Raw genomic sequence first — 8,041 nt, 5'->3', positions numbered from 1 at the left:
CGGACCGTATAAGTGTCCGGATAATCCATAGCAGGCAGATTTTTATTTTTATAAAGAGAGAACCAAGTTCTTATATTTTTCATTTCATTCATTCTCCACACCTCTCAAGAGCTCTAGAACATTCCATAAACCTTATAACACATATCCAAGGTGAATCAAAGATAAAACACCAATAATTAGTGGAATCAAGTGCAAAGAGGCTAACTAGGGTTCATGTAAGCTAGAAATTTCCTTGGAAATGAAGTCAGGGTTTTCTCCAAGTGAAGTGTTTCCATCCAAATCCCATTCCTACATAATCAAAGGTGAGTTTTGTGTTCATTCCATGTTATTAAGAATATTGAGGGGTTGAAAGACTTGGATCATGGAACAAAGAAGAGTATGAAGTTCAAATATGGAAATAATGGTATTCTTGAATAGTAACTTGACTTGAATCATAGTTCTTGATACGTAAGGAGTATAATCTTGCTATGAATGACATTAAAGATGTTGTAGAGGCAATATATGTGAATGAATATAATGTTGTGTCATAATTATGGTTATGGATGACTTTGAAAGAGGATTTTGGGAATTGAATAATGTCTAGCTTAACAAGTTTATTGATTATGATATTATCGATGTTGTTATTGATTTTTGGGAGTTGTTATATTATATGGTGAAATTTTTCAAAACAAAGGAAGTACTGCCCAATTGCGTTAGCCCTTAGTCGCCTTAGCTTAGCTTCAAGTATGTTTCCGGTTATCTAATGTAGTATGAAATCTCTTGAACGTAGAGTTGTGAGCTTGAAAGGAGAACGCTTAGTCGTTAAGGAGACGTAAAGGTATGTAAGGCTAGTCTCTTTTCTTTCAAAGGCATGGCTCCTATGTGGGGATTTCTCTTCTACATTCCTATGATCTTTTTACAATCCTAAATGATGAAAGTTAAAGATTCTTAAAGGCTTCTTATGAGATAGAGATGAGATATGTTCTATGATAATAATGATGATAATGATGTTATGATGAGCTTGATATTCTTATCCTCAGGATTCCATTGATGTCTTTTTCTTGTTGGTACCTCACCTCATGATATTAGTTCCTTTAAGGTGAGGCATAGCGATGAGGATCATTCCATAATGTAATCGGAGGCTCCCAACCTTTTGTCACTCCGATAGAGATATAGCTTTTACTTGAGCTCTCATGCATGCCTTAGACTACGTATATGTAAGACTACACGTGCCAAATGTGCCGGGCAGACACCACTATGATAGGCGCAGTAGGAAGCTATGACGATGATTACATTATGCCTATATGGTTGGGCAGACACCACTAGTGGGAGACTTGAGATATTTACCCCGGACGCGGGGTAATGATGATCACACTATACCTATATGGTCGGGCAGTTTATATATACATTCATGATATGATGTTGTTTATTATATAAGTTAGCATGTATGACTCCGCCTTAAGAGGAAATCAGTTATAGGTTACCCTTTATCTTAGATTCATGCATCCCTTTATCATGTTATTGTGTATGCCTTACATACTCAGTCGCATTATTCGTACTGACGTCCTTTCTTTTTGTAGACGTTGTGTTCATGCTCACAGGTAGACAGGGAAGCGGCCCAGATTCTTAAGAGTTATATCATCTTATACAGGAGCACCCTACTACTCCAGAGGTGTAGCTTATTGATGTATTCTTTTGTGATCATATTTGGGTATGACGGGGTCCTGTCCCGTCCTTATGTCTTAGTACTCCAGTAGAAGCTCATAGATACGTATGCGTGGGTAGTACATGTCTCATGAATGCACTAGTGTATATTTTGTATATCATTTTTGGTAGTCTCGCGGGCTGATGTGTATGTATATACTTATGTTTCGTACATGTTTATGACCATTTTATGATAAGTTTTGTATTGGGAATAATGTGTATTCAGGTTGAGTTAGGTGACAAGTATGATAGGTGGTGCTCGGTAGGGTAGCTCTGGGTACCCGTCATGGCCCCTAGTCGGGTCGTGACAAGTTTTTACTCCTCCCTGTCATATTCTTTTTGATCCTGGAGTTCTGTTGTGCAAAGTAAAGAAGGAGGAGGCGGCTAAGGGTGAAACCCTAGCGCCGCCTCCTGTTCCAACACCTACCCACCCCTTTTCTCGGTTATGTCCCATCGGTTAGAAGCGTCTAATGTGGAGGAGAGGACAAAACATTTAAAGCTTCGTCCTTCTCTCACCAGAAAATGGCCAAACAGGCCCTTATGCAAGTTCTTGCTCTACCAGCTGTAACATATATACTCCACCATTGATCTTCTATTGTTTGGGACGATTTGGACCGTCGTTCATTTGTCCCACATCGACGTTTGTGATGGTTTTTTCTGTTTTGGGGCCCTCATTCACGAGTAAAAGAGGTCGGAAAAAGAAGGGAAAAAAACTAATATCAGCAAAAATCTGATTTTTCTAAGTTTGAATCTCTCAAATAATTTTAAGGTTTTTGATTAATCTTGAAAACCTAGTCTCTAAAAGTTTATTTTTCTTTTATTTTGGCATTCTTGGCTTCGAATTTGGAGAGGGTGTTCTTCAAGTCTGTTCTTGGTCAAGGCCGTGTCAAAAAAAGGTAAATTACTATCTTATTATTATTTTGTAAATTTAGTTACTTGTAGTTTGTTGTTTTAAGTAGATTACTGCCTTGTTATTTATTTGGTAGATTTAGTTATTTATGTTCTTGGTAGTTTGCTGTTTTGAGTAAATTACTACCTTGTTATTTATTTTGGAAGATTTAGTTATTTATGTTCTTGGTAGTTTGCTGTTTTAGGTAAATTGCTATCTATTTATTCATTCTAGTAGATTTAGTTACTTATGTTGTTAAGGTTTGCTGTCTCAGGTAAATTACCATCTTGTCATTTATTTTGAAGATTTGATTACTCAATGGTATTAGTAGTTGCTATTTTAAGTTAGTTAATAGTTATGTGATGTTAATAGTAGCAGTTTAGTGTACTAATTTTCTTTATGAAACTTGTTGGTTGATTGTGTCAATTGGAATCATGTATGACTAAGTTTTGGCCTTGCCTTGCCGATGTTTGATGATTTGCTGTATAGATAACTCAGTACAGATGACTTAAGGTAGTTTTTTTTTTTAATTTAGAAAGAGATTAGTGTAGTTGTTTTTTTTTTTATCAATTATGGGGATTGTTTGAATTTGAATTTTTTCTTGATTGGCTTTCTTTGTCTTATACATGACTACCTCTGTAAAATAATGAGGCTTAAAAACAAAGTTGGATCTATTGAGAGGTTTAAATTAAGGTTCATTACTCTTTTGGTTTGTCTTGTCTTAATATAGACTGTGGTTATGAGTTATGATTTTGCAGACTTGTTTGGCTTCCATTTTGGTATTAGCAGTAAGTCATTTGGTTTAAGTACTCTAGTGTTTTATAATTGAAATAGTCTACAGTTTTGCTCTTTTCTTTTCCAAAGTGTTTGATAAAAGTTGTCTTGACAGAGTTTAATGTATAACCATGTGGTGTCTCTGTGCTTTGATGAAAAAGAATTTGTAAGTGATTTAACTTGAAAAAGGATTGAGAATCAGTCTATTTTTTCACTATGTTCCAACTGATTTAGTTAGAATGAAAATGTGTTAATAAAAATTGGATTCAGTTTGAAGAATATAAGAAGTAGGATCAGTTTTGACCTCTTAGAGCTAGCTCGGTATTTCAACTTGGTCTAATTGTTACCTTGATGCTTGTGTCTTATTTGATTGACTGTTTTCACTTAAAGGATAAGTTTGGATAGGTTATGTGATCATGGGATTGTTAAATTACATTTTGGTCAAGATGATTGAGGTAAAATGGTCTGGATTTTCTCAAAGTAATTTATTCTTCTGTTTTTTCCTTAAATCCTTGTGAGTCTGTCCAATAGGGACTTGATCCATAAGCTAAGTGGTGTTTCTCCTCTCTGTGTTTATGTGTTTGGTGTGTCTATGTAATTTGATAAAGGCATTTTGTGTGATAAGTTCTGTCAATTTTGTCTCCCTTTAAGCTTGTGGCTATTTTTGAGAAGCTAATTTTAAGGTTAATAGGTCCAGTTTTCAAAAGGAAACTTGTTTGATGTTTGTTTAAAACTTGAGGTTAAAGATTTTCTAGAATATAGTTTGTTACTCCTAAATTTGATTTCAAATTCCTTTTTCTCAAATTATAACACTTTCACACATTTAGGGTATAAGTAGAACTACATCATACTTTAAAACAGAAGTTGTAGATTGTTAGCTAGTTGCATTATTCATATCATTTAGAGGGACTTATCATTGTAAATTCATTTTGGTTCTAGGTTCATAACATAGGATCAGCTTCTTCCTCTTTCTTATTAATAAAAGTGAGAACAAAGATCTTTCCTGCCTAATTACATGGTTAAAATGTTTGATCTCTTTCTTTGTCCACTTCTGTGTAATCTACTACCGGGATGCTTTGCACCTGGTTCCTCTTTACAAATCCAAAATTGTGTTTTCATGTCCTTGTGTGATGACTGTGACACTTATGGTCTTGTGTGTTAAAGTTCTAAGTTCTCATCTTTAAGATCTCTTTCTGAGGCTATTATGTTATTGTGGAGAGTGATGTGTATCCTAGCTTAGAGTTAATCAGTTTGAAAGTGTGTGAAGCGTTTGGTTCTTTTCAAAACTATTTCTGTGAAGTGTTTGTTTCTTTTCAAAACCATTTTCGTGAAGTGTTTGTTTCCTTTCAAAAACTATTTATGTGAAGTGTTTGTTTCTTTTCAAAACCATTTCTGCGAAGTGTTTGTTTCTTTTCAAAACCATTTCTGCGAAGTGTTTCTTTCTTTTCGAAAACCATTTTGCGAAGAGTTTGTTTTTCCTCTCAAAACTAGTGTGAGGAATGTTTTGTTTCTCTTTCCAAGCATTCTGTGAAGTGCTTGCTTTCCTTCCTTTTCCTTTCTCCCCTACTATGCTCAGAATTGCTTGTGACATCCCTTGCTAGTTCTAGGTCTATTTTACATCTGGTTGCACTATCTTGTCCACTTTTTATCTCAAGTTGAATCACAAAAGCTTTTATGTTATTGAGTTCACTCTTGTTTGACAAAACCTACAGAATTTGATAAAAAAAACACAAAGATGATTTCCTGTTTCTGGTTCTGTAACCTTTGTGATGCGTATGTATTGGTCTCTTATTATGTGTTGATTTAGTGCATCATTTCCCTATCCCCAAGCCATGTTTTAGGCTAAGTAATGCAAGTTTAACCTTCTTTTGCTTGTCTGAATTTGGTTTCTTTTCCTTTAGGGAATCACTTTAAGTTTTAGTTGTTGTTTCACTAATTTTACCCCAACATACAAGTGGGTAGAACAGTTAGTTGTTTTGGGCATGACTGCAGGTTTCCAGCTCATGTACACATGTCTTGCCTGTGTAATACACCATAGACCCTCTTGCCTAGATTAGAAGATTAAATAAAATAATGGAATTCCCTTTAGGATCTGGTTATAACCAGGTCTAAACTGCACTTAGATGTAATGTGTGCTCCTCAAATCCAATCCCAGACCCTGCATTTCACTTAGTGTTTGTTTGCCTTAACCAAATTATCCTATTCTGCTTTCCTTTGCCATTTCACTAAGCTTGACCTTGTTGCCGCCTCAATTGTGCTTACTCTATGAAATTGTATGCCCAATTGTTTGTAACATTGAGTGTATATGTGGTATATTTTTGGGATGTTGTGTATGACCATTCACTTTTTCGGAGGCAAGCTGTTATTTTGTTACCATGAGGCGGTTAATCTTTAATTCTGCTGATGAGCTTGTAGTTTTGCTTTTAAAAATTCCTAATTACTATGTGTAAGTCTGCAGTTGGGTTTTATTGTAAAATATAAATTGGGCTTTCCCTTTTGAGATACTGGAATGAACATGGGCATTAGTTTGGGCTCATCTGCTTGGACTTGACATTTATATTTTGGGCCTGGCCCAAAAGTAGTTAGTTGTTGTATATTTGAAAAAAGATTAACAATTCATATCCATGTAATTCCTTTCCCTGTGACTGTGGATGAGTTTGAATCAGTATTCCCTTTCTTCCTTTTAGTCTGTTGGTCTCTACACCTATATTCATTTTTTGTAATTTCTAAAAAAAAAAAAATTTATACTCTCTATTTATATTATTCTGTTCGAGTATATTTTGAGATTTGGTTTGGTAATTCGGGGTTGTTCTAGTCTCCCCGGTGTTAGTCATGCCTGGAATTCTCAGAAACCCTTTGGAACTTGTGCGACATCGGGAATACGGAACTAGGACCCAGTCCCCATGCCATACTAACTCTTAAAATGAACCATTACAGCAGTTTAAGATATAGAGGGACAAGTATAGGATTTTGCATGATTTGTTTTATTTACATATACATATGTGTGCCTTAGTTATTTTAGTGCTAAGGACAGTTAAATATAAAATAACCGAGTTCCTTATTTCTTTTTGTCGTCCACTTGCATGACCATTTGGGTCAAGACCAGCCTCCTATAGGGCTAAATAGGACTTCTATTCAAATTAGGATCGAGTCCGCGAAGAAAATAATGGCGAGGCGCGCAGAAGGCCCAGCCATCGGTGAAAATGGTTACTAGGGGCTTGGTACGCCCCTAGTCTAATTTATTTATTATGTGTATATTTTTATGTATTTGTAAAAGATGTATTCAAACTCATATTATAGTGGAACTTATGGCTTAGACGTCTTAGGATAACGGTTCCTACGCCGTTAAGACGACCTTAGGTTCCCAACGATTTCCAAAACCACGGCGAATTTCTATAACGTTTTTAAGTTAAAACTGGGATGCAAATTGTTTTCACTCAAATAAGTTTTAAATCAGACTTTGCATTTTCAAAACTAAAAAATAGCAATTGAATCCAGTGCAAATGAGTTTTAAAGCTGTTGTGGAAAAATTGAATATTGCCAAAACTCTTTACCATTTTTTTTTTTTGAAGAAAGGAAACGTTCAACAAAGTTTCAAGTCACAATTCAGTCTAGTACATAAAAAAATGGGCCCAATGCCCATGAGACTTTACTAAATCAGATGACGTATACTCCCTATGTGTAAATTTTCCAGAAACATAGCATTTTGCAATAAAATAAGGCAAGTAATTTTTTTCACCAGAATTGGGCTTGTGATTTTCAATAAAGCAAAGGGATGTTTTAAACTCACCATGCCCTCTCTTTTAAATCAAACTCCTCATCCCCTTAATAAATTTGGGCCAAATAAAAGGCCAAAAGGTGAGTATATACAACCAGTATATACCACCTCTTAAAATAGAAAATAACACCTTTTGATATAAAAACCGTCATAATATAAAGAATTCCGGATAAGGCTGAACGTATTAAGACGGATTAACCCGAGTCTGAGTATGAGTAAAAAATAACCACTTTCTTCACTTCATTTATAAAAAAAAAAAAATATATATATTCCCTATATATAAAGAGAAACTATTCATATTTGGATATTATAAATCCAAAACTACACTACCTTATATATAAAAGGGATCTACTCAATTTTTTTCGAAAAATGATATGTAGACCAAAAAATGACAGTTCTTTTGCGGGAAGGTAAACACAAAATTGACAGTTTAGTCGAATACTCATACTTTGGAATTCTAACGTCAAGCGTATAGTACGGATCCTTAATACTGGGGTGCCTAACACCTTCCCCAGGAGATCATCAGAACCCTTACCTAGAACTCTGGATTACGAAGGTTTTTTCACGGTATTTGAATAAACCCTTCAAAAATGGCTTTCCTAATTTCCTAAAAATTAGTTGACGACTCTTTTAAAAACAAAGTCCAAAAAAGCACCAACGAGTTCGTAGTAGCCTTTTATGCCCTAACCCAGCCTAAAAAGCGAATCGCAAACAGTGGCATCATCAAGTATGGAGAAGAAAAAAAAACGTAAGATTGCAATTGGAATGAATTCAAAGCTAGCAGCTTAAAGGAGTGCATACAGAGTCATCTACGTGGAAAGCAAAATCGGGGCAGCAAAAAAAATTGAGCACTGGAAATTAACCTGTGCGCGACGCACAGTGCAATTTCCGGATCCCACTTCTTTCTATTTCATTTT

At 35.1% G+C, this 8,041-nt stretch overlaps 1 long non-coding RNA gene across 1 annotated transcript; it reads left to right on the top strand.

Annotated features, from left to right (window-relative positions):
* Positions 1-1,922: 1,922 nt before the first annotated feature.
* LOC132624993 (uncharacterized) lies at positions 1,923-6,664 on the top strand. The gene is made up of 2 exons (XR_009576603.1): positions 1,923-2,579; positions 6,453-6,664. It is a non-coding gene; the product is annotated as an uncharacterized LOC132624993 (long non-coding RNA).
* Positions 6,665-8,041: the final 1,377 nt, after the last annotated feature.

This window comes from Lycium barbarum, chromosome 12 (assembly GCF_019175385.1).
Source record: "Lycium barbarum isolate Lr01 chromosome 12, ASM1917538v2, whole genome shotgun sequence".
NCBI classification, from domain to species: Eukaryota; Viridiplantae; Streptophyta; class Magnoliopsida; order Solanales; family Solanaceae; genus Lycium; species Lycium barbarum.
The sequence above is the reverse complement of the archived record's forward strand: the minus strand, read 5'-3'. Positions and strand labels throughout refer to the sequence as shown.